General features: G+C 46.2%; 1 pseudogene; it reads left to right on the top strand.

The window, feature by feature from the left end:
- The first annotated feature begins 5,027 nt into the window (after positions 1–5,027).
- LOC127624729 (myosin heavy chain, fast skeletal muscle-like) lies at positions 5,028–13,792 on the top strand (annotated as a pseudogene).
- The last annotated feature ends 12,803 nt before the right edge of the window (positions 13,793–26,595 follow it).

Here is a 26,595-nt window from a genome sequence, read left to right as displayed (position 1 = left end):
TAAAAATGTAAAATGTGTTTATTAAAGTTTAAGAGTTCATGAAGCTAAGTTGACAGACTAGACACTTCTCCAAAATAATTTTGGCATGCTAGGTCACAGGTGTGCCTGAGATTTCAGCTGGAGAATCACTGAGAGTGCTTTCATGGTTCATTACTGTAGATTTTGTATACACACACAAGGGAATTTAAATGTTAGAACTTTTTTCAAGTGCATTTTAATCAAGCCTTAGTGTACTAGTACAAAAATCTGGTCACTAGGTGACCACCATAGACATGGGCAATATTCAAAATAGTAGTCACCTTGTTAACAAGGGCTCTTCCTTCACAAATAAACATATGCAGTTCTTCAGTGCACACATTTATGCAGAATTTGTCTTATCTAATGGTCAAAACTATTTTATGGTTGTAGTTCTATTGATAATAAATCAACAAGAATTCACTCCACCCTCCCACCCTTTTGGGGCACTTGCATAACATGCATTTTACATAGAGATCCCGTAAGAGATACTGGCCAAAGAGCTAGTATATAAATAGTGCATGTTTCTGTTGACTGTTTGGCTCGGACAAGACTTACTTTCAGGGCACAGGAAAGTCACAGCAGATTATGGCCCTAAGGTTGGCAACATTTGCAGAAAGGTGCAAATAGGATGCCAAGCAAGTTTTGTGCATGTTAAGAACTGTTCTGCCACAAGAGCTTAATGTTTTAATTTCTTCAAAAATGTTTTGTCAACTTTTGCATGTAATGAATGTGATGATTGTAGTCTAATTGTAACCCATTGCATTAGTATTGCATGTACAAGAGCAAAACTTATTAAAAATATTTTATTTTGATTTGTACTGCAAATAAAATTACTCCATAACTGCACCTCTATGTGGAGACTGGAAAGATATGACAATATTTACTCCAGTAAATATTTTTCAGGTTGTTAATTGAATTTTAGACACATATCTAAGTCTCGGCAACAAGAAGGTTATTGACAAATGTCCATTCCACAGGAAAAAATATACAGTTCTTTTAGCAAATGTGACCTTTTGTGACATCATGCCCCATATTAACTGTAGGCCTATGGGGTAAGTTGAACCTGCACATCAAACTACCGTTTACTGACACTGATTGAATATATATATATATATATATATATATATATATATATATATATATATATATATATATATATATATATATATATATTTTTTTTTTTTTTTCATATGAAATATCAAAAGTAAACAACAACAAAAAAGTGTTATAGTGTATTTCGAAACATGAAACAATTTATGAAACAGCAAACATGGGAATAATAACATACAACTAGATTTGTACATTTCCCTTTGCAACACAAGCTGCCGCCACAATGCAAGGACATTCTGGGCAGCTTTCATGGTGTTATGCAGTTGCTATGTGGTTACTAGCATGTTCTGGCCAAAGTCTATAAAAGTCTCTAAGTGATATTTTTGGCTCAAGTATACCGCAGGTCCCTTCTTCACTGTAAATATAGGGCAGTGGTTCCCAAACCTTTTAAAGTGGCATACCTCTTCAAACATTCAACATCCTTTCACGTATACCCTCTCTAATGCATAGATAACTTTCACACATGTATTTTGAAAATATGTATATTTAACACAATTATCTTTGTAAACCAACTCCCTTATATTAAACATGTTACATTTCTACGTTATATTAATCATATACATATTGAATAAATCGCTTTAAATTAGGTATGCTAGATATGATATAACTGCATAACGTGAAAATGTTTGTGTGTAATGAAAAGTGCTATACAAATAAAAATGACTTGACCTTTCCTTCAACTCAAAATTGGGCTGCTATAGTTAGGTCTGCCGGAACCAGACACATCTATCATGATCTATAATACTGCATAACATTTTACGGCATCTACTCTAATATTATTATGTTTGTTCCCATGTCTCAACCTTGGGATTCATATCCCTAAGCCAGATCCAGCTCTGTTCCTGCTTGATGTCTGACTCCACTGCTGCATGCCGCTGAGAGATGACGACAAACTACAGACGGTGCTAGCCAGACATCACTTCAGTGTTTTTACTTCAGAGGATGAACTGATGCCAACTCCAACTGTAAGATATCGGATACTTCACATGCCACTGCCTGTACATTGGATTTAGGAAAGACCCCACCAAACCTCACCAAAATTACCTGCAGGTTGAACTGCGATGCTCCTCATCATTTATCTCTGCCTGCATCACCTTTGTCAATTGATGGACAACACTCTTGAAATGGAATACGTCTTGGGTTACTTAACTGTAACCCCTGTTCCCAGATAAAAGCAGAACGAGATGCTGCACTGATTTAGTGCTTTGGGAACGTCTCTAGGAGTGACCAGCTGTGAAATTTCATTTTGTATGAAATTGACAAAAATGTATAGCCTCCGCCAGTGACATCATCAGGATGCACCGGTAAAGGGGCTATAAATAGATGCGCCACAGGTGCATCGTCAGGTATTTTGTCTGTGGAGCAGTCCTGGGGCATCCTCAGTGCGGCAGTGAAGCGCAGCATCTCGTTCAACTTTTATCTGGGAACAGGGGTTACAGTTAAGTAACCCAAGACGTTCCTTATCAAAAAGCTACACTTTGATGCTGTGCTGATTTAGCGCTTTGGGAAAGAGAATACCCATGCCGCCGCACTGTGGATGACAGGACCCCTTACGGTTGTGTAATTGTGCTCACAAGAGTGCAAGAGCTCTCAGACATGAGCTTGTGATGTAGACTCAAAGGACATAAGAGCCTGGAGTAGCATGAACATCCAAACTAATATTATGAATGTACAGTATGCGGAGAGGACCAGCCTGCCGGATTACAAACATGTTGCAGAGGGACACCTCTGGCCAAAGCTTTAGAGGAACCTACCCCTCTGGTTGAGTGAGCCCTGATACCTACTGGCGATGCTTGACCATGCACCTCGTAGGCCAGGGCAATAGCATCCCTCACCCAATGTGACATAGTTTGCTTGGTGGCGGCCGCCCCTAGCCCTAGCACTTAGAATGGTTTCGATAACTTCAGGTGAAAACCCAGTGTCCCTCAGTTGGTACAAAATCCTTCAGGGGCTAAACATGAATGTTCCACATTTCAGGCCAGGGATGAAATATTGTCCCCTGCACCTGAGACAGAAGGTCTCTCCTGTCCGGAATCGCCCAAGGCGAGCCATCGAGGAGAGACATTATCTCTGAGAACTATACTCTGTTCGGCCAACGCAGCGCTATAAGTAAGAGGCAGGACCCTTGCTGGCGAACTCTGGCCAAGACTCCCAGGAGCAGAAACCGGAGGAAAAACATACAGGCGCATTCTGGGCCATGTATGTGCCATCGTGTCCAGGCCCAGGGGGGCTGGGCGACTCAGAGAGAAGCTGAGGGGACATTGCGCCTGTTGGGAGGCGAAGAGGTCCACTTCTGCTCTGTAAAATCTCAACCAGATTTGTTCCACTACCTCGGGGTGGAGTTTCCATGCCCCCGTCTGTATTTTCTGTCTGGACAGTAAATCTGCTCCCACATTTAGGCATCCAGGGATATAAACTGCTCTGATTGACAGGAGCTTTCCCTGGGCCCAAAGGAGAATCTGCCATGCCAGTGAGTTCAGCTGGCATGAACTTCGACCTCCTTGATGGTTTATGTAAGAGACTACTGCTGTGTTGTCCACCCGCACCAGGATATGGTAGCCTCTCAAATACTGGAGGAAGTCACTTTACACTGTGTTCCATTCACACACACACTCACACTCATACACCAGTGGTGGCCGAGCAAGGATCGGCCAACCCTGCGATTAGCGGCTGACCCACTCTACCACCTGAGCCACAGCTTTATTCTTTTTTAGGTGGATTGCAACCACTCTGTCCACCTGGGGGACCTCCTAGTACCCGTGGGCCGCCCTGCCGTTGAGGGTAGTGAGAGCGGATGAGCGAGGAGTTCAGGTGTGGGCAGTGAAATGTGCCCTCCATGACCTCGTCTGCTCATCATGCACCTCCAGGTAGAAAGGGACCGGGGGTGGGGGGGTGGCTGTGAGTGCCGCCCTGACCCGAGGAACCAAGTGTCTAGCCTTGAGGGCTGCAGGGAGGATGGAAGGTTCCAGTCCATTCATCATTCAGCACAGCGGGTCCGAGGGAGTAATCAGACTGTCCATGATGTGAGCCGCTGTCACCTGGAGCCTGGACGGATGTCATCGAGCATGCTGAGGGGCGGGTGGTTCGTGGAGATCTGCTCAGCGAAACCGAGCCTGCTGCCATCCCCAAATCGCCTCCATCGCCAGTCGGGTCATCCACAATCCTGTGGGAAGAATGGAGTGACGAGGGGGGTGACTGGAGTGGCGTTCCTTTTTAGGAAGGAAAGCCACGACCACAACGTTGCCATTTTTAAGTTCTCACAGTGAGAACAAGAACCATCCACATACGCCGCCTTAGTATGATCGCGGACACTGACCATCAGGAGTGGAGAGATTTCAACCGCATCCAGGAACTACTTTAAAAAGACGCGTTCTGAAAAGGTCATTCAATGCCTGCTGTGTGTGCTCTTTTAGAGAAAAGAAACTCTTTTTGCAAATCGGTTGTGTAGTTGTGCACTTCTTATGGTCTTTGCAAGGAAACCTTTCAAAGAAAAGCCTGCTTTAGCTTGGTGTGGAAGTTCAGAAGGTCATGCTGAGGAGCCTCTCTGACCAATTACCTTTTTTTTTTGCTTTGAAATGTCCATCAGTGTTCATTTGACCATTTTATTGTCAAAAGACAGGCCTTCAATTGGATTGGTGCCTGATCCTATAATTTTTGACATTGAGGAATTCTAGGATTAAAAAGTTTGTGTTTTTCTAGATTCAAATCATATTGCTGCAATTCTTCTATATCGATAATCCTACACTGTTAAAATAAAAGTCTCTGTTAAAAAGAATATAAAGACAACAAATGTGACTACAAATGTGTATGCATCTGTTAAATGACTAAATGTAAGTGTGACACGTGAACTTCAAGAAGTAATTTTAAAGATTAAAGTGATCTATTTAACCAATTAAATGATGACTGAACACATCTGTGAAGTGGTAAGTTTGTATATTACCCACTCATAAAATGGGTTGACACAAAATACAGTAGCATTATCTTATCAATTAGACTGCTCATATTTAAGTTCAAATAAAAATGGCATTGCGTTCACACCAAAAAAAAAAACATGTCATTTCAGTTTATGACTGTGGAGGCTTGGGAATCCTACACATCAATCAGATGAATAGATTCTGCTTAGGGTGCATGACATACCCCCGGCATATTTGAATAAGTCTCACAATGAACATTCCTGCGAGTCCAGAAAAAGTCTTGTCTTTATTTTTACTTGCAAAGCTTTTGATATTTTAAATTGATAATGTGATTATCTCTTATCATGTCTCTTTAGTAATCTGCCACCATTTGTATGGAAGCAAAGATGGCTATTTTGCCAAGGCTGACATTTACCACTGTTAGCCTGAGAAGGAGAGAATTGAGGCTCAGAGCAAGCCCTTTGATGCTAAGACTGCCTGCTATGTGATTGATCCCAAGGAGTTGTATGTCAGAGGAACAATCAAGAGCAAGGATGGTGGCAATGTCACCGTTATTGTGCTTAACACCAAGGAGGTGAATTTATACATTTCATGAAAACGTCTAGGTTACGAATGTAACCTCCGTTCCCCGATGGAGGGAACGAGATGTTGTGTCGGAGATGCGACACTAGGGGTCTCTCTTGAGCCACCGAATATTCCTCTGATATATGAAAAAGGCCAATGAGAAGTTGGCAGCTAGTATTTGCATACACCACCCACGGACATACGGGTACAAATGCGAGGCAAATACTACAGTTCATTCAGGATTTTTCTGAGGAGCCGGAAATGGTCCGGCCACTACAGCGGCTCGGCTCAGCGACGTGGCCGGGAAGGACACAACGTCTCGTTCCCTCCATCGGGGAATGGAGGTTACATTCGTAACCTAGAAGTTCCCCTTCTGTCGCTCTCTCCACGTTGTGTCGGAGAAGCGACACTAGGGGTCCAATTTAAATTATGCCATGCGCTGAGCCGTGTACGTGGTCTGACACAGGAGTGGGCAGGTATTTTTTACGTGCCAGACGACCAGCTGTATCAGACTACACGTACCCTTCCCCAATGCCCCACAAAAGTTGTCGGAATCCTTTTGGTTACCCTGACAGGGGAACAAGGCGACGCTTGCCAACCTGGGAACGGGCCAAGCCTGGCTGGGCCTCTTTTCTCACTATGTTTCTCGCATAGAGCAATAGACAGCCGGGGCCCTTACATGGACTGAGGGAAGGGGGTCTTACCCAATTTCCTATTCTTTCAGGGGGAAAAGACCCTGCGGAGACCACCCCTACCCAGCTGGGGAGGTAAGGTGGTGAATACATCACATGTGTTTTTAGGCGACACGTGGAAGTGGCGCGGTGGTAGATCCAGCCTCAGCGAGGGGGGAGTTGCTACACACGGCGACCAAAGGGCAGCCGGAATTTACCAAAGGAAAACGCGGGTCTGCTCGTAAGGGGACCGTATCGCGGAAAATACACACAGGGGGAGTCTCCACCCTGTGGAGCACCTATTCCAGTACATGGTAGATTTGAGTACCCGCAGTGGATTGGGTCGGCAAGTTCCTCCGCCAAACTGCGGACCCTTGAGGGCTAGGGAGGAATCGACCAGGGATTCGAGTTGAGTGAAATCTCCTGGGAAAAAAGACGCACAGTTTTACCTTAAGCGAGGGAAAGGGCGTATATGCAAGCGATTCACCCAGTCAGCCCATCAGCGTGTTACCGAGTTCTCTGGAAAGCCACGATGAAACTGACTCAACCCTGAGATTATAGTATCTTGTAAAGGTGTTGGGTGTCGCCCAACCCGCTGCTCTACAAATGTCTGCCAGGGAGGTACCCCTGGCCAGTGCCCACGAGGACGCAACACTCCTTGTCGAGTGAGCTCGGACCCGCAAAGGGGGGGGCACGGCCTGAGTGTGATAAGCCAGTGAAATGGCATCTACTACCCAGTGTGAAAGCCTCTGTTTGGAGACAGCGTTTCCTTTCCGCTGTCCCCCAAAGCATACAAAGAGCTGCTCATAGTGTCTAAAGCTCTGTGTGCAGTCCAGATAGGTACGCAAAGCACATACCGGACACAGCAACGATGGGGCTGGGTCTGCCTCCTCCCGGGGCAGCGCTTGCAGGTTCACTACCTGGTCTCTGAAGGGTGTGGTAGGAACCTTGGGTGTGTAGCCCGGTCGCGGTCTTAGGATCACATGAATGTCTGCCGGACCGAACTCCAGGCAAGTGTCACTGACAGAGAACGCTTGCAGGTCCCCGACCCTCTTGATGGAGGCGAGCGCGATCAGCAGGGCAGTCTTAAGAGAAAGGGCCCTGAGTCCAACTGATTCTAGCGGCTCAAAGGGAGGTCTCTGGAGGCCCGCGAGGACTACGAAGAGGTCCCAGGAGGGGAACAGGCTTGGCCGGGAGGGATTTAACCTCCTGGCGCCTCTTAGGAACCTGATGATTAAGTCGTGCTTACCAAGGGACTTGCCATCTACTGCGTCGTGGTGGGCCACGATAGCAGCAACATACACCTTCAAGGTGGACGGGGACAGCCTCCCCTCCAACCTCTCCTGCAGGAATAGGAGCACTGACCTAACTGCGCACCTCTGTGGGTCTTCAGCCTGGGAAGTACACCAATTTGCGAACAAGCGTCACTTCAGGGCGTAGAGCTGCCTGGTGGAAGGGGCTCTGGCTTGGTTGATCGTGTCTACGGAGGGACCAGACGTGGAGTTTCCAGAGGTCTGGATGCGGATGCCAGAGCGTGCCCTGCCCCTGAGAAAGAAGGTCCTTCCTCAGGGGAATTCGCCAGGGAGGGGCTGTAGCGAGGAGTACGAGGTCCGAGAACCAGGCCCGGTTGGGCCAGTATGGAGCCACTAGTGTGACTTGCTCCTCGTCCTCCCTGACCTTGCACAGCACCTGTGCAAGAAGGCTCACTGGGGGAAATGCATACTTGCGCAGCCCCATGGGCCAGCTGTGTGCCAGTGCGTCTGCCCCGAGGGGAGCCTCTGTCCGGCCATACCAGAGCGGGCAGTGGGAGGTCTCTCGGGAGGCAAGCAGGTCTACCTGGGCCTTGCCGAATCGTTCCCAAATCAGCTGAACCGACTGGGGGGTGAAGCCTCCACTCTCCACTGGGCAAGCGTTGTCGTGACAGCGCGTCCGCTACCACATTGAGTTTGCCGGGGATGTGAGTGGCACGACCTGAGTCGCTGCTGGCTCCAAAGGAGGAGACGACAGGCGAGTCGTGACATGTGGCGGGAGCGTACACTGCCTTGCCGATTTATGCACGCTACCGCAGTGGTGCTGTCTGACCTGATTAGGACATGTTTGTCTCGAATTAACGGGAGGAACTGTCACAGGGCAAAGAAACAGTCAACAACTCTAGGCAATTGATATGCCAGCGCAGCGGGGCCCCTCTCCAAAGGCCCGCAGCTGCGTGCCCGTTGCAAACGGTGCCCCAACCTGATTTGGATGCGTCGGTAGTGACCAGGACGCGTCGGGACACCTGCTGCAGGGGCACTCCTGCCCGTAGAAAGCAGAGGTCTGTCCAGGGTTTGAGTGTTTGGCGGCATGCAGGGGTGATTATCACACGGTGCGTGCCGTGGCGCCATGCTCGTCTCGGGACTCGAGTCTGAAGCCAGTGCTGAAGCGGTCTCATATGCATCAACCCCAGCGGCATGACTGCGGCGGAGGATGCTATATGCCCCAGGAGCCTCTGGAAGAGTTTTAGAGGGACCGTTGTGCCTGGCTTGAACTTTGCGATGCATTTCAGCACCGACTGTCCACGCTCGTTGGTGAGACATGCGGACATTGAGACTGAGTCCAACTCCATGCCGAGAAAGGAGATGCTCTGAACCGGAGTGAGCTTGCTCTTTTCTCGGTTGACCTGAAGCCCCAAGCGGCTGAGGTGCTTAAGCACCTGGTCTCTGTGAGTGCATAGTAACTCTCGGGAGTGGGCCAGTATGAGCCAGTCGTCGAGGTAGTTGAGTATGCGGATGCCAGCTTCTCGGAGTGGGGCAAGAGCTGCCTCTACAACTTTCGTGAAGACGCGAGGGGACATGCCGAAGGGGAGGACTTTGTACTGGAACGCCTGGCTGTCGAACGCGAACCGTAGAAAGGGTCGGTGTCGCGGCAGAATTGAGACGTGGAAGTACGCCTCCTTCAGGTCTACCGCTGCGAACCAATCTAGGTGCCGAACACCTGTTAAGATACACTTTAGCATGAGCATTTTGAACGGGAGTTTGAGCAGTGCTCGGTTTAAAACTCGCAGGTCCAAGATTGGTCGTAAGCCGCTGCCTTTCTTGGGTACAACGAAGTAAGGGCTGTGGAAACCCTTCGTCATTTCGGTTGGAGGGACAGGCTCTATCGCGTCTTTGAGTAGAAGAATAGCGATCTCCGCGCGCAGGGATTGGGCATGTTCGCCCTGCACTGCGGTGAAGCGGACACCCGCGAAGGGGGGCGGGGGCCTGGCAAACTGAATTGCTTAACCAAGTCGGATGGTCCGGGCCAGCCAGCGTGACGGGTTGGGAAGTGAAAGCCACGCATCCAATCTCCGTGCTAGGGGCACCAAGGGGACGAGTATTTTCGACATACCCGGTGGGGCTTCGCAGCGGGGCGGAGCAGGTAATGTGCCGTCCCGAGGCTTTGGTGCTGAGAAAAGACTCGAAGCACTTACCTTGCTCCGCGCAGCCGGCGGATTAGTGACTGAGGACGAGGTCTTATGGTGGCGTCTTCTGGACTCGTCAGAACCGGCCGGCCGGGGGTCAGTCGTGGGGCTGAAGGCGGACCTGCGGCCACATCCAGCATGCCGGGACTGTTGAGATCTGGGGGCAGAGTGCCGTGAGAACGGCATTTGCGGGTCAGATGACCCAGAGGTAAAGGAAATAGCTCTTTTATTGAGAATTTGGGTACCGCTGCCCTGGTTAAGGGGAGCGGCAAATGAAATGTATTCAAAACAAAATTCTCCTCTCGGCCCTCCACCGGGGGACGGAGCGGTCTTACCATCTCCGGAGCTAACGTCTTGGGCTCTGGGTCATCTGTCTCAGGAGTGCCTGGGAGCCTTCCGGGTCCTCGAGGGGGTCCGTGAGACGGGGGGCGTCGGCTTCCTGCGGGGCACTCGACGCGTGGGCTGAGAGCTGGGCCCAGGTTGAGGCAGAGCAGCCTGTTGTTTCTTCGCAGGGGGACACCCTCGGCGAGCAGACAGGGCATGGTCCGAGGCGGCAGACTTGCGGCGGGGCAGGATCTGGGAGATCGCCTCTGTCTGTTTCTTCACCGCGGAGAACTGCTGGGTAACGTCCTCGATGGTGTCGCTGAACTGGGAGACTGGGGCATCGAGAAAGCGCGTCTTGTCGGTCTCACGCATCTCGACCAAGTTCAGCCACAGGTGTCGTTCCTGGACCACGAGGGTGGCGATTGCCTGCCCGAGTGACTGCGCTGTGACCTTCGTGGCTCAGAGGGTGAGGTCGGTCGCTGAGCGCAGTTCCTGCAGCACATCGGGATCAGGGCTACCCACGTGCAATTCTTTGAGCGCCTCGGCCTGGTGGACTTGCAGGAGGGCCATGGCGTGCAGGGCGGAAGCGGCCTGTCCAGCAGCGCTGCAGGCCTTCGCTGTCAGTGAGGATGTTGTCCTACAGGCCTTGGAGGGGAGTACAGGGCGACCACGTCAGACGCCGCGCTCTCCAATGCAGCAGCGAGCTCATCCGCTTCGAGCTCTAGAGGATAGGCAGGCTGGCTGTGAGGCGAGCCGCTGTTGCCTCGAGCACAACCGGGAGTCAACGAGCGTGCTGGGGAACGGGTGGTCCGCGGGTCTCTTGTACCCGACGGAGCCGCACCCGCTGCCACCCCCAAATAGCCTCCAGCGCCACTCGCACCGTCCTCAAACCCGTGGGAAGAAGGAGCAATGCGAGGGGCGGCTGGAGTGGCTTGTTCTCGGTTGAAAACAAGTCGTGACTGCAACGTTGTCATGGTCATGTTCTTGCAGTGACAACATGAACCATCCACAAACGCAGCCTCGGTGTGATCGCTATCCAGACACACGAGACAACGCCTGTGGCCGTCTGAAACAGAGAGCACTCTACCGCATCCAGGAACTACACAGCGGCGGAACGGCATCTTTATAAAGACGCGACCTGAAAAGGACGTTCAACGCTCGCTGTGTTTGCTCTTTTAGAGGAAATTACTCTTTTAAATAAAATCACTCTTTTAAGAAACACTTTTGAATTTTTATCTGCGCTGTCGAAGCGCCCAGGGGCAACAATGCACAGCCGTGCACAGGATAGGAGAAAGCCGCTGTTATGCGCCGTCAAATCCAACAGCATGCAGATCGTCAGAGGAATACACGGGTGTGTGTAACTCGTAGCAGACAGCATACAAGACCATCGGCTCCGAAGAAAATTTCTGAATGAACTCTAGTATTTGCCTCGCCTTAGTACCCGTATGTCCAGGGGCGGGGTATGCAAATACTAGCTGCCAACTTCTCATTGGCCTTTTTTCATAGATCAGAGGTATATTCGGTGGCTCAAGAGAGACCCCTAGTGTCGCTTTTCAGACACAACGTGGAGAGAGCGACAGAAGTGGAACTGAAAGCTCATCTTATAAAAATAAATTACATAGTATAGGTAAATCTAATATTTGCTGGATGACATTTACATTTTACATTTACATTTATGAATTTGGCAGATGCTTTTATCCAAAGTGAATTACAGTGCACTTATTACAGGGATAATCCCCCTGGAGCAACCTGGAGTTAAGTGCCTTGCTCAAGGACACAATGGTGGTTGATGTCAACCCAAGTATGACAAGACTGAGGACATGGCCATGATGAACCCTCAACCCTCTGTGCTGTATAACCTCAAAGGGCATTATGCAGCATGGATGATCTTTGTGAGTTAAGAAGATACGTAAAACAGCATTCAAGTTCATTTTGACTGTGATGCTGTAATCTGACAACTTCTTTGCTCATTTCAGACCTAGTCTGGACTGTTCTGTGCTACTGTGAACCCCTACAAGTGGCTCCCAGTATGTGATGCAGAAGTGGTGTCTGCCTACAGAGCCAAAAAGCGTATGGAGGCCCCACCCTACATCTTCTTTGTCTTTGACAATGCAAGTTCATGCTTACTGGTAAGATTTAGATTTAGACAAGCTGATTCTTATTTTGTGAAATGTTAGTTTTTATAAAAAATGATTACAAATTATTGCCTTTGAATTTACAGACAGAGAGAACCAGTCTGTCCTGATTATATATGTATCTACTGTTATGAGATGTTGAGAACAGTTTTATTTTTTCTCATGGAACTTGCACATGTCTAATCATCTTCTATCTTATTATCTGTGGAGAATCTAGTGCTGGAAAGACTGCAAACACCAAACGTGTCATCCAGTACTTTGCCACAGTTGCAGTGGTGGGTGGTGACAAGAAGAAAGAGCAAGCTTCCATAAAAATGCAGGTACGAGATACAAAACTATATTTATATTTATGTTAAAAATGCCAAATATGGTGCAACTGATGTTTAAATATGAGACATGAAATAAGTTAAACCCTTCACAGAACACAGGGATCTCTTGAGGACCAGATCATTGCTGTCAACCCCAAATTGTATCTAATTTGAACGTGAGTTGACTCATATTCAGTGTTTTCTTTCTCTCCAGTTCAACAGCATGGAGCAGCTTTGCATCAACTTCTTCAAAGAGAAAATGCAAAAGTTCTTCAACCACAACAAGTTTGTGCTGGAACAAGAGGAGTAGATTAAGGAGGGCATTGTTTGGGAGTTCATTGACTTCGGCATGGACTTGGCTGCATGAATTGAGCTCATTGAGAAGGTTTTACTGGCTTACTTCTACATTTTTATAATTTGCCATTCACAAAATCTGAAACTTTTAGTAATACTCTTCATTCATATACAAAAAGCCCATGGTATCTTCTCCATCCTTGAAGAGGAGTGCATGTTCCCCAAGGCTACATACACTTCTTCAAGAACAAGCTGTATGATCAGCAACTTGGCAAGTGGGCAGCTTTCCAGAAACCAAAGCCTGCCATAGGCAAAGCTGAGGCCCACTTCTCTATGGTTCACTACACTGGAACTATGGATTACAACATCGCTGGCTGGTTGGACAAGGACAAGGATCCACTGAATGAGTCTGTTGTGCAGCTGTACCAGACGTCTTCTGTCAAAGTTCTGGCTTCTCTCTACCCACCTGTTGTTGAGGGTAATTATTAATGACAAATATTTTAAATACATAATGATTGAAATAGCTATGTGGCTCATTATTTTATTGTTTGTGCAGAATCTGGCAAGAAGAGAGGCAAAAAGAGAGGGTGGCTCCATGCAGACGGTGTCCTCCCAGTTCAGGGTATGTATAGACATTGAACTTGAGAAGACAACAATATTGCTGTGTTTGAAAATAAAATGAGAGAACTATTTCAATTCAACAGTAGAACTTGGGAAAGCTTATGACCAACTTGAGAAGCACTCACCCTCACTTTGTGCATTGTCTGATTCCCAATGAGTCCAAGACTCCAGGTAAATATGAAGTAATTAAGTAATTATAGTGCTTACAGATATTATGACATCAGCACAATATATGATAATGGTCATATGAAATGTTCATGTATTGGACTCAAGGTGTAAATTGTTCTTTAAAGGTCTCATGGAGAACCACCAAGTTCTCCACCAGCTGAGGTGTAACGGTGCACTGGAAGATATCAGAATTTGCAGAATCCTCTATGGTGACTTCAAACAGAGGTAAATGATCTGAGAATCTATGCGAGTATTGACGCTGACTACCATGGAGTCGTGAGTTCGAATCCAGGGTGTACTGAGTGACTCCAGCCAGGTCTCCTAAGCAACCAAATTGGCCTGGATAAATGACAAATGATCAGATTAGAAATCTGAATAGAAATTCCCCACCCATTAACTAGGCTTGTTGAATCTGCTCAGATTTTATGTGAGAGGAATTTTAACTCAAGAAGGGAATTATGATTAATTCGGTGAATATTTAAATAATTAAGGTATACGTCTGATCATGAGTTGATAAGATGCATCTGTTAACTCTTTAGAGCAATACTTTTCGCATAGCTATTGAAAATAATATTACAAATATGCTGAAATATTAATTAATAATTATTAATTGATAATTATTTATCAAAATATACCACAAGACTTTGTTGCTAATCTACAACATGTAGAAAAACATAAAACAGGTTGGTGAGTGCGCTGTAACAGAAGGTGAATGGAAGTTATCTGTAACAGAGAAGAGTTTATAGTCTATCGACCATGTCTGAACAATCGATACTTCATTTAGTGTACCTCGATTTGCAATTGGGTCACCTGAATTATTTAAATAAATCACCAGCACTGTCTAGCAAAAGTCTGGAGGTGTACTTGCATTTCATTGTTTGGTTCTTTGGCTGGGTCCATTGATAGTTCTGGTTGTTCTCTGTCAATGTTTTTGGACGTTAAGATCATGGATGCCGGGTAGTTCGGTGCTGGAATGATCAGAAAGGACTTTGAAGCGAAGCCTTCCACAAGGGAGACTCGTGACTCCTCTTCATGTGTGTGATTCGTAGAGCAAAGAAGAGAGAAAAACGCCTTGGAAATTTGTGTTCTGAGCTTTCCTGAACTCTACATTGTGCTGAACCTGGGCAGAGGGGCACCAAAGCGAAGCCAGCCGAAGAAGGTCTAAGAGAAGAGCAAGAGCTAAGAGAGAAGAGTTCCTCCTATGCAGGGAGGTTTGGTTGAGTTGAGGTTGGCCACACCCCAAAGGTGTCTTGAGCCTATAAGAAGTGTCTTCTATTGGGTCACATGGTTATATCTGTCCTCCCCTCAAGATAATTAATTTATAGCCTTTGTTCTATGATTTATCAGTTTTCCCGCTCAAAAAGTGAACACATAAGATGAAATCGGTGCAAGAGACATGAAATTTGTTAACATCAACATTCTGTATGTAAACAGACAAACATTTACATGTGAAACATGACATACGATCATGAATATTCAAGGTGCTAGATAAAAAACATGAAAATACCTGATTAAAAAATCGTAATGGTTCATTCATTGGTTTTACAACATGGATAATACATTACACATTATGAGAAACATAATTTTCAGGGTTATAATGTTCATAGGAAACATTTGTCCATATTTTTATTATAATCGTACACATGGCTTTGTATTTAGATTAAGTGAAATGAGAAAAGTGCAAAGTCCATGTCAAATGTTCATCAATTCAGCTTCTTGTGAGCTGGTGAGCCAAAAACATGCCTCATGATTAGTATAATAATTTTAAGTATAGAGAGTTGGTTATATTGAAGAACAAAGGATTTCCATGGGATTCATAGAAGAGCAGTCCTCAGCAAATGCTGACCATTAATGTTTCGGTCATTTCTGATATACAACATGGACGAGGAGGGGTTTTGGTGCATCCACAGAACTCTCTTTGTTCTCAAGACGGTTAAAGTTAGGCAGCTGTGAATTTTGTCTCATTTGCACAGGGTTGCTTCAGAGTTCAGCACCGTCTTTCGCTGAGTCTTCAAATGTATTGCCCTAAGGAATTTCAGTGAGACTGTGGCCTCTGTGTCTTAATTTTAAAACCTGGAAGGAAAATATCAGTGTAAATCCTGGAATAAAATCGTTCTGCATAGAAAATGCTCATTCTTCTGCCCATAATATACGTTCATATTCTGCATTAAAACAATTAAAATATTCAATAACCATGCTGTATGTTTTCAGCTACAATTTAAACAAACTCTGCATTATTGTGCATGAATTCAGGTGTTCTTCAAAGCTAGTCTTCTGGATACTCTTGAAGAGATGCGTGATGAGAAACTGGCTGCTTCAGCGGACAGAACGCCCCTCTGCTTTTCTGGCGGCACCTGGGGACATTCCTCCGCCCCTGGCAGCAAACCTATTGCTCCAGGCGATCAGGGAGTTACTTCCCTCCTCCCCTCATGGACGGCGGTCTTCACTCGACCCCTCCGCGTTTCTGGGGGACGGCAGGGCACTCCTCCGCCCCTGGCAGCGGCTCCATCACTCCAGGAGGTTGGGAATCCAGTCCCCACTCGCCCCGCGGACGGCGGCCGTTCAACGCATCTGGGCAGTTGGGCTACTCCGTCACCCGGCAGATGGCAGCGGCATTTATCCCTCGCGCGCCTCATCAGGCCGATTGGCGACCGGGCACGCAATATTCCGTCCCGCAACCCCCGCCCACTCCCCAGTGACCATAAACTTTTGACTGGTAGTCTAGATCTGTACATATCAGCACATATTTAGCTTTTCTGTGATTTTAGACCATAGTACAGTCTCAATGCAAAACTTTTAAAAAGTATTGTACATGTTTGTATTGTTGTATTGTTAGACATAAAGATTGAAAGAGAGGCTCTAAAAATGGATTCTTTGAATTATTAATGAGGTTTGTAATGGCGGGCTCTGAGGTGTTGTCATCACAGCTGCACTACACAGAACGCGCCGGCTATCTGTACCGCTTAACTCATAAATATTTTTTTAATTTACTGTTAATGCTTTGCTACACACTATTCATTTTGCTATTCATGTCAGTTTTGGTCCAAATTCCCCTAAAAAATGCTGTTATATCAAGGTAACCTCATTTCTGGATTTAGTAGTTCAGGATTTAGTAGGGAGTCCATTTTACCAGAAGGGGTAAACATTGCATTTATTGTTGCCTTTGAGTTTTTAGATGTAGTTTAAATATATATATATATATATACTGTATATGTATGCAAATTGCTCTTGATTTCCTCTTACTTTGATAATGTTTGTTTTGTCCCTGTATGTATGTTTTGCATTTTTAAGGGTTTTGTTTACCTTCATTCCCCATTGAATGGTTTAGACCATCAATTGGTGTGGCAAAGGTTTTCTATTTATTTAGGATGACCAGATTCTGATGGAGCGTGAACTTTTCTTCCCTCTCAATAAGAAAACCCTTGAAGTCAGGAGTTCCAGGTGCCAAAGGTTAGAGTTTATTGAGCAAATCAACAAACCTGAGATCAGCTGAGATCTGACTCTCTTGGTCAAAACCCACATTTTTTATTAAGTTTGTTATCTAGCATGACCTCATATCTACACCCTCTTTATATTTTCTGTAGCCACTGGATACTGTCCGCAACCATTATTTCACAGAGCCTCTGGCATCTGATGTCTTTTTAATGGTGGGAACCTGGCTTCTTGCCCTTTTTAAACAAACTTTTTAATTAATTTATTATAAAAGCAACAATTTGAGCAAATACAATATAACAGTCTGAACATATTACGGTAAATTTGATCATTGGTTGTATTAATCTTTAACCTTTCTGTGCTTCCCAGAGTTTTCTCATGTCTCAGTACCATTGTTCTTTGCTACAGCTGAAAGTGTTTCTTGCAACATTTCTGCTATTACGTAGTGCACATTGTGTTTCTTGCAGCATAAGCACATTTAGTTACCTTATATGCCCTCTCCTGGGTCGCACAAAGTCCACACTTCTAGCAACCTCATATGCCCTCTACTGGGACACACAATGTCCAGGCTGTATATTAGATCTTTTCTATGTATTGATATAAAAATCTTCTATATATTCCCTCCTTTGTGACTTATAAAAATTCTCACCATCTATTGCCCTTTCCCAGAGTGCAACTTCACAAGATAGTCTCCTTTATTCATCCAAGTGACCAATATAAGTCACACATTCCTCTAACACTGACTGTTCTAATGGAATTGCACTCCGGAGGAGAAACGTTCCTCTTTTGAAAGTCACTTTGGATAAAAGTGTCTGCCAAATTAATAAATGTAAATGTAAACAAGACCAAACATCTCCCCTCACATTTGACTTGAAGGAAGTAAAAGATTTTTCACAGTGTCTAAGGGGTCCCAGAGAAGCTACAGATTTCAATTTGGAGCCATTTGGACCTTTCCAAGTCATGTCCACGGACCCGCTGTGAAAATGAATGGTAGAAATTGTAAGTAGGATTGCTCTTCCTGAGGTCCTACAGACCCCAAATTTCGCACAGTGACACGTCAAGGGCTAAGGCCTAGGATGCAAAAAAATAATTTTCATTATTTTGAACAGATCTCTCTGCCTGTCATTGGAATCAATGAGACAGGCTGCATTTTAGGCCTGTGTGCAAAAGTATCAGAGGCTTTAATACTTAGCAAGCCCCCAGGGCCTCCAAACTCTAGGACCTGACTCGGACCTGATATCTGAAATTTCAAGGTCCTGCGACCTTTGGAACCCCCTTTTCTAGACATCCCACCTGCCCACTGAGCAATGTAATTCCCCGTGGTTTCGTGTATGGGGTTAAATTTAGTGCTATGACCTGGGGGCTTTGAGTGCTTCATCTTTGGTCCCTCAGAAACGACCTATTAAAAGGCAGTGTTCCTGGGAATGGAAGTACTTAAATAAATTGCAGATGGACTTTTCTAGAAAGCTCCTCTGGGCCCCAAACTTCACATGCTGGTAATCCGGGGCCCCTAGTGTGTCATATTAAAAGCGCAAGTCTCTAGAATGAATTTTTTTTTTTTGCTATAATTCGAGAATCAACCTCACAGGCCTCTTGCTCTCAAAGCCAGAGAGACCCTCTTGCATGTGCAAAGTCATTTGGGTGTTAATTTAAGGTCTAGAGCTGAAAGAGTGCATTCAGAAAATGTCTAGAGCTTCCAAATTTTAGGCACTGATTTGTGGGGCCCCTGGGGCTCCAGAATCCCAGAAGCCCCTGAGAAGCTACAGTTGTCAATTTGGAGTCGTTTGGACCTTTCGGGGTCGTGAAAATACACGGTACAAATTGTAAGTGGGATGTGCTCTAACTTCGCTCCCTGAGCTCCAACGGAGCCGAAATTTTGCTCGGTTGCACATCTGGTGCCCCTCTATCACATACTAAGAGGGAAGAGGGTAGACTCCTGGGTCTGGGGTAGCTGCTGCATCAGGTATACCAGCATTAGTATCCATATCAGACCTTTTCTCACCCTCCAGTTCTGATTCCACTGGTTGCCGTACATCCTCCTGCAGCTGTACTTCATCTCTAGTTTCAGCATGCTGAGCTGCCCTAAAATGAGGTGTAACAGCATCACTACTTTCTCCCTCCTGCTCTGAGCTTTCCACTTCTTGTTCAGATCTTTTGTGGTTATGGGCTTCAGATTCTCCTTAAGTTTCAGGAGAATCAACTTCAAAATTTTCCTGCTCTTCTACTCTAGCTGCTGATCTTGATAATCTCAGTTTTGGCACCCTAGTGCAGTGATTTCAATTATACTACGTTGTGCTACCTTCTACCTGCACTGCTGTTGGGGTCCTTCACTTCTGGATTCATTAAATTTTCTCTTAAAAACTCTCAATTAGACTTGGTCTCCAGGAACTATGGGACACTGCACTTCCTTTTCTTCATGTCTGGGGCCCCTGTTCTGTTCCTGTGAATGAATGGCTTCCTGTACAGAAGTTAATTGTAAGGAAATTGTAACATGTAAGCCCTTAGCTCCATAACTGTTCTAGCAGTGGGCCTCCATATGGACCTCTCAAATATGGTATTGGCATTTTGTTAGCAGTGTTGTTAGATTGGTGATTATATTAGTCTGCATGTGGTAAGACATCAATGCAAGAGGCAGAGCATCTAAACAATTGAGTCTAGTATCAGGACACATTTTGTTGAGCTTAGATTTGAGTGTTCAATTCACTCTTTCAAACATTCCCTGTGATTGTGGACGGTAAACACACCCTAGCCTTTGTTTTATTCTCAACTGTTGTATCACTGTTTTTACTGTTCTTTGAATGAATGCCAAACCTTGGAATGACCTCTCTGGTCAAAAAATGTATCACAGTTTGAGCTCCCTGGTCTGCTGACAGTACTGCCTCTACCCATCTGCTGAATCTGTCTATTATCACCAACATGAATCTTTTCCCTCTTATTGATTTTGTCATGTTCACATAATCCATTACCGTGTGTTAAATGGTCCTTCTGGGACTGGTATGTGACCTATTGGTGCAGATGTACCCTTTCTGACATTGCTCTAGGCACAAATTTCACATTCAGACAAAAATGTATCTACCATGGCCTCTAAATATGGGGACCAATATCTCTGTCTTTTTATTTTCCTAATTACCTCCCCCCTTACGGAATGGTCAAAACCATGTGCATCTGAGATTAAAATGTTAAGGAGTGCTGTTGGATCAATCATATGGCCTTCATGAGATTGCCATGTAGGGTGCTACTGGTTGTTTAGAACATATTTATTATTTATTGGTTATTGGTTATTTAGAACCAACAATATTAATAATATTAAGTATTTGGTTAATAATCAAAATAATCAAGAAGGGGAGAAACTAGTCAAATTATTGCCATGAATCCAACAGTAATCTGGTTACAGTTGGCTTCTAACAACAACAAAATATCAATACACTGAAGTAATAGAGGAGTTCTTGACGTGGCAGAGGCAGGCTTCAACACAATATTCAAACAAACAACTAGGAGTACTTCTTATTATAAATATAACAAGATTTATTATAATCAAACAGCAATGAACACTGCTAACACTATATGATTTTAATACAAAAACATAAAATGGAAATCATAACTAAATAGTGGAGCTATATGCTAGTGTATGTATGTATGTATGTGGGGGGTATCTTCACAGATTAAACTCCACACGGAGAGCTAGTTTCAAAATGGAGGAACATTTTCAACATGGAGAACCAGGTTCAAAATGGAGGATCAGGTCCACTTGGAGAACTAGGTTCAAAATGGTGAACTGGATTCAAAATGGAAACTAAATTAAAAATGAAGGACCAGGTCCAGTATGGAGAACCAGGTTCAAAATGGAGGACTAGATCAAAAAGGTGGAGCCAACGATCATTTGAATTTGGAGGGAAGGGAGGAATGAAAAATGGCTGGATCAGATCCAGAGCAATGGAACTATTACCGCGTGTGGGTGGAAATGAGCAGGCACACAAAGGAACTGACGAAACAGGCGGGAGAATTTGAAACACCAGCCTGAGTCATACATAAACCGCAATGCCGCTCACTCCATGAATTTCAGTGAGAGAGAGAGCGAACGAAAGGGTGTGCATGCAGTATAACTGAGGGTATCCGCTCATAACAGCGGGGCTGAAACGATAGTTCAGATCACTCAATAAACAACATTTCACTCAAAATTGACGATCTCACAAATCAAAACAGCAATCAGCGATCAGAATTAAACATATAAGATTATACTCAAAACATCAAACATTCAGCATCAAATATACGATTTAGTTGTACAAGATAAGTCACAGTTTCTAAACTAAATCTGCCCAGATAGCAAGCCTTACTTGGGAAATCCTGTGGGATTTCAGCAGGGTTGTCCATTTGAATTCATGTTGCTTTGAGCGGTCAGGAGAAAACGATCTGGACTTGGTCCTTTGTCTTACGCTCGTCAGCGAAAAGACGTCTCTGCTTTGTTCCTCGGTTCCGGTGATGGAGAGAAATGCAGGTGATGGTCAACGTTGATAGAAAAGGGAGAAGGAAAGCTGGTTGCCTTTCCGTTTTCTAAATCAATTCACTGTTGTCTTTTAGTGAAAATGAATGAACCGGTTGTAATAGGTATACTACTAGACTGGAACAAAGCTAAGTTGATCTTACTCTACCGTGGCCAAATGTTGAGGTTAGAAAAATGTGGTCTCTCTTTGTCCTTTGTCTAGAAGGAGGGAAAACTCCTTTGTATGTGTAGATACACATCTCTTTAAACTGCTAGCTTAGAAGCTGGGCACAGAGATTTGTTGGCAATATAATGTCATCGGTCATAGGCAGCTTTTTGACCAATGACGTTTGATATTGGGTCCATGGACGGGACTGTGAAGGACCCTGGGAAACTGAGTTCAATGTCTCACCTTTGATCATAGAACAACGGGCCATGAGGTCTCCGCTGCCATTTTGATTGGGCAAGGCCCTACAGCCATATACCATTGACATCTACTGCATGTTCATATGGGGCAGCTTGATGTCGCATATGTGTAATGTCATCTAACTGGGTTTGGTAGAAGCAAACCTGATCCAGTTGCCATTACTGCTACTTGAAATCCTGAGGCTTTTTTGTTGTGTAAGTCTGCATCATTATTACCTTGAATAACAAAATCATTGCCTTTTTGTGTGCTTGACATTTGATGACAATTTTTTTTGGATGCATCATGGCCGAAATGAGCTTGATTATTTGGTCAACATGCTGAATTGGTGTCCCATCAGTCTTTTTTAACCCTTTTTGTTTCCAGACTGCTCCAAATTAATGGCATACTCCATGTGCATATGTGGAATCTGTATAAATATTGTGCAGTGCACAAGCCTCAGTCAGTGCTTTTAATTCAGCCAATTGTGCTGAGAATGGCGGCTCATAATGCTGCAACACAATTGGAACAACATTTTTGAAGCTATAATAAGACATTGGTTGCTTTTTTCTTCTACTACAGGTCTGCTGAATTAAGACTGCTGATGCATATCCATAATTTCTATCGGCAACATACAGATAAAATGGTTTAGTATAGTCTGGGGTTGTTAGAGATGGAGCAGTCTGAAGCTAGTTTTTTCAATGATTCGAAGGCTATCAACGCATCTGTATCCCATGTTAGTCGAGCTCAGAGATTTTGATGCATTCTCTGTTTCATCAGTGCTCTTAAGGGAGCTGTTTTAATAGCATAATTAATCCAATCAGCACTAAAACCGGTCAAGCCCAAAAAGGTCATAATTTGTCCCTCTGTTTGTGGTTGGGGTGCTGTTATGTGTTACAATCTTAATCAGTATATATGTGTGACAAATCTTAAACAAAGTATGCCTGCTAACAAATGATGAATGATGTGTGTAACTAACTAGAAAATATATGTTAAAACCAAAAACGCTAAAAGGATAAGTGAATGTGAAGGTGTGATAAACTGCAGCTGCATTGTTCACACAGGAGATGAGGGGAACCTAGAAACAGTTTCTAAATTGGAAATTCTTTAGGCAGGGGAACCTAGAAACAGTTTTCTACATTGGAAATTCTTTAGGCAAAAAACTGATAAGAATGAACCAATGGGAGGCAAAACCAGTAACCCCACTGTAGCAAAAAACGAACCAACCAAATGATTGGAACTTATCTCTTAGAATATTGGAGATGCCCCAGTGGCAAAAATAAGCCAATCAAAAGAGTAAAAACCTGAGAACAAAGGGATACACCCTGGGTCAGAAATGTAGAAAAGAAGGGACCACAGGAGAAACGGGGTCTTTTGAGCTGAGCTTAGGGGTGAAGCAGACAAGATCCCCAGCTAGGCAAATTATTTTTGTACTTATTCTTTCTTGTTAATGAATACTATTTTTATCTTGAAAACTTGACTTCGTCTCCTCAAAAAAGAACACGACAGTGCTTAGCTTATACCTTACAATTGGCTTGGTGATATAGCTTTAGTTTTGTGCAATGATTCAACCTAAGTATTCTAACTGTTGTAAGCAGTACTGCAGTTTCTCTTTTGAGACTGTGTGGCCACCTTCAGTTAATGTTGAACAAATCAACAGATCATCTAAATATTTATCAACAACAGCATTGTTGTTTCAATCATTATACCAATTTTAGCCAACCATTTCTTAAACAATTCTTTTTAAATTGTAATAAACAAACAAGACAAGCAATCTTAATTTTTAGTCACCACCATGATTTCTTTTTCATTACTATTGAAAATATACATGATTTCAATAAAAGCACAAGTAAAAGTTATAAATCATTTTCCTATCTTAATTCCATACCCAGGTTTGTTTAATAGTTTTATAAGTCAGACACTCCTTTGTCTGCAACAGCTTCTCGAAACTTAACCCCCAAAACCTATCTATAAATAATCCTCTACACAACGTATGTGTTATGTACTGTATACCTTGTCTTGTTTCACTGTTGCCCTTTTGTTTGCCATTTTTGTCACTTTTGCATTCCTTAGTTTTCACTTTTGTCCCTTGTGTACTCCATAGTCTCTTTGTTAGCTTTCGTGTTCACCGTTCATTGTTTGCACCTGCCCTCGTTGATTTGCCATTTTGATTCTGTTAATCACCTTGTTATCTTGTTTGAGTTCTGTTTGTTCATTGGCCCCTTTGTCCCATGTTTATGTATTTATACCTCGGTTCTTTGTTCACTCCTTGTCTATCGTTGTTTGTTGTCAGCCTGGTATGTGTTCCCTGCCCGAGTTCTCTGTTTGTTTTCATCGTGTTTAGTTTTCAGTTTTATGTTTTATTTCCCCATTGAGGGTTGTTCCTTTGTGTTTACTTGTTTGTTTATTTAATAAAATCTAAACTGCATTTGGATCCGCATCTCCTCGTCTGCCTGGTTGCTCAAGCGTTACAGAACGATAGACCACCATGGATCCAGCGGTTTTACGTGCCAGATACCACCTGCTCTGCCTGAGGCAAGCGGACCGTCCGATTGAGGCCCACGTCCGCGACTTCCTTGGTCTTGCGGCTGTTGCGGACTTCCCGGACACCTCCCTTGTGGTCTTCTTCAGGGAAAACCTGAGTGGCTGGCTGAAGGAGCGACTGCCGCCGGCATCACGCGGCTGGACTCTCCTCGACTTCCTGGAGGTGACCTTATTGTTGTGCGGCTCCCCGTTCACTGTGGGCCATGCTGGGAAGGACCCTACCTCCCCACCTACTGAGGAGACTCTTCAGCCGTCCCAGGCTCTCCCTGTCACGCCTGCCCCGGTCTGCGAGCCAGAGCCCACGCCTGCCCCGGTCTGCGAACCAGAGCCCACGCCTGCCCCGGTCTGCGAACCAGAGCCCACGCATGTCATGGTGAGCGAGCCTGCGCCCACGCCTGTCACGGTGAGTGAGCCTGCGCCCACGCCTGTCACGGTGAGCGAGCCTGCGCCCACGCATGTCACTGTGAGCGAGTCAGCGCCCACGCATGTCACTGTGAGCGAGCCAGCACCCACGCATGTCACTGTGAGCGAGCCTGCGCCTGCGGCCTCTACCGTCAGCGAGCCGGAGCCCTTGCCAGCCACGGCCAGCGAGCCTGAAGCCACGCTGACCAGGAAAAGCGTCCCAGCTTCGCCAGTCGTATCAGTCCGGAGGAAGAGAAGGGGAAAGGTCTCTGCTCTCCAGCCTCCGCCTGCCGCAGCCCCGTGCCCTAAACCCCCCTTGGCTCTGCCCTCAGCACCCAGCGAACCCAAGCCGGCGCATACCACGGTAACCCAGCCAGAACCTGTCGCCTCAGAAGTCAGTGAGCCAGTGCCTGTCACCTCAGAAGTCAGTGAGCCAGCGCCTGTAGCCTCGACCGTCCCTGAGCCAGCGCCTGTAGCCTCGACCGTCCCTGAGCCAGCGCCTGTAGCCTCGACCGTCCCTGAGCCAGCGCCTGTAGCCTCGACCGTCCCTGAGCCAGCGCCAGTAGCCATGACCGTCCAAGAGCCAGTGCCAGTAGCCACAACCGTCCAAGAGCTAGCGCCAGCAGCCATGACCGTCCAAAGGCCAGCGCCAGTGGTCGCGCCCGTCCAAGAGTCAGCTCCTCTCGAGCTTCCCAGTGCTCCGCCTTCCGAGCTTCCCAGTGCTCCGCCTTCAGAGCTTTCCAGAGCTCCGCCTTCCGAGCTTCCCAGTGCCCCGCCTTCCGAGCTTCCTAGTACTCTGCCTTCCGAGCCTTCCGAGCTTTCCAGAGCTCCGCCTTCCGAGCTTCCTAGTACTCTGCCTTCCGAGCTTTCCAGAGCTCCGCCTTCCGAGCTTCCTAGTACTCTGCCTTCCGAGCCTTCCGAGCTTTCCAGAGCTCCACCTTCCGAGCTTCCTAGTACTCTGCCTTCCGAGCCTTCTGAGCTTTCCAGAGCTCTACCTCCCGAGCTTCCTAGAGCTCTGTCCTCCGAGCTTCCCGAGTTTTCCAGAGCTCCGCCTCCCGAGCCTCCTAGGGCTCCGCCTCTCAAGCCTCTCGAGCCTTCCAGGGCTCCTCCTCCCGAGCCTCCTAGGGCTCTGCCTCTCAAGCCCCTCGAGCCTTCCAGGGCTCCGCCCCTCAAGTCTCTCGAGTCTTCCAGGGCTCCGTCTCTCAAGTCTCCCGTGCTTTCCAGAGCTCCTCCTCCCGAGCTTCCTGGGGCTCCGCCTCTCAAGCCCCTCGAGCCTTCCAGGGCTCCGCCCCTCAAGTCTCTCGAGTCTTCCAGGGCTCCTCCTCCCGAGCCTCCCAGGGCTCCATCTCTCAAGTCTCTCGAGTCTTCCAGGGCTCCTCCTCCCGAGCCTCCCAGGGCTCTGCCTCGCAAGTCTCTCGAGCCTCTCGAGCCTTCCAGTGCTCCGCCTCTCAAGTCTCTTGAGCCACTCGAGCCTTCCAGGGCTCCGTCTCTCAAGTCTCCCGAGCTTTCCAGAGCTCCTCCTCCCAAGCCTCCTGGGGCTCCGCCTCTCAAGCTTCTCGAGCCTACCAAGCCTCCGCCCCTCAAGCCTCTCGAGCCTTCCAGGGCTCCGCCTCCTATGGCTCAGCCTCCTACAGCTCCGCCTCCCGAGCCTCCCACAGCTATGCCTCCCGAGCCTCCTACAGCTCTGCCTCCTATGGCTCAGCCTCCTACGGCTCCGCCTCCCGAGCCTCCTACAGCTCTGCCTCCTGCGGCTCCGCCTCCCGAGCCTCCT

This window comes from Xyrauchen texanus, chromosome 3, assembly GCF_025860055.1.
Source record: "Xyrauchen texanus isolate HMW12.3.18 chromosome 3, RBS_HiC_50CHRs, whole genome shotgun sequence".
NCBI classification, from domain to species: Eukaryota; Metazoa; Chordata; class Actinopteri; order Cypriniformes; family Catostomidae; genus Xyrauchen; species Xyrauchen texanus.
The sequence above is the reverse complement of the archived record's forward strand: the minus strand, read 5'-3'. Positions and strand labels throughout refer to the sequence as shown.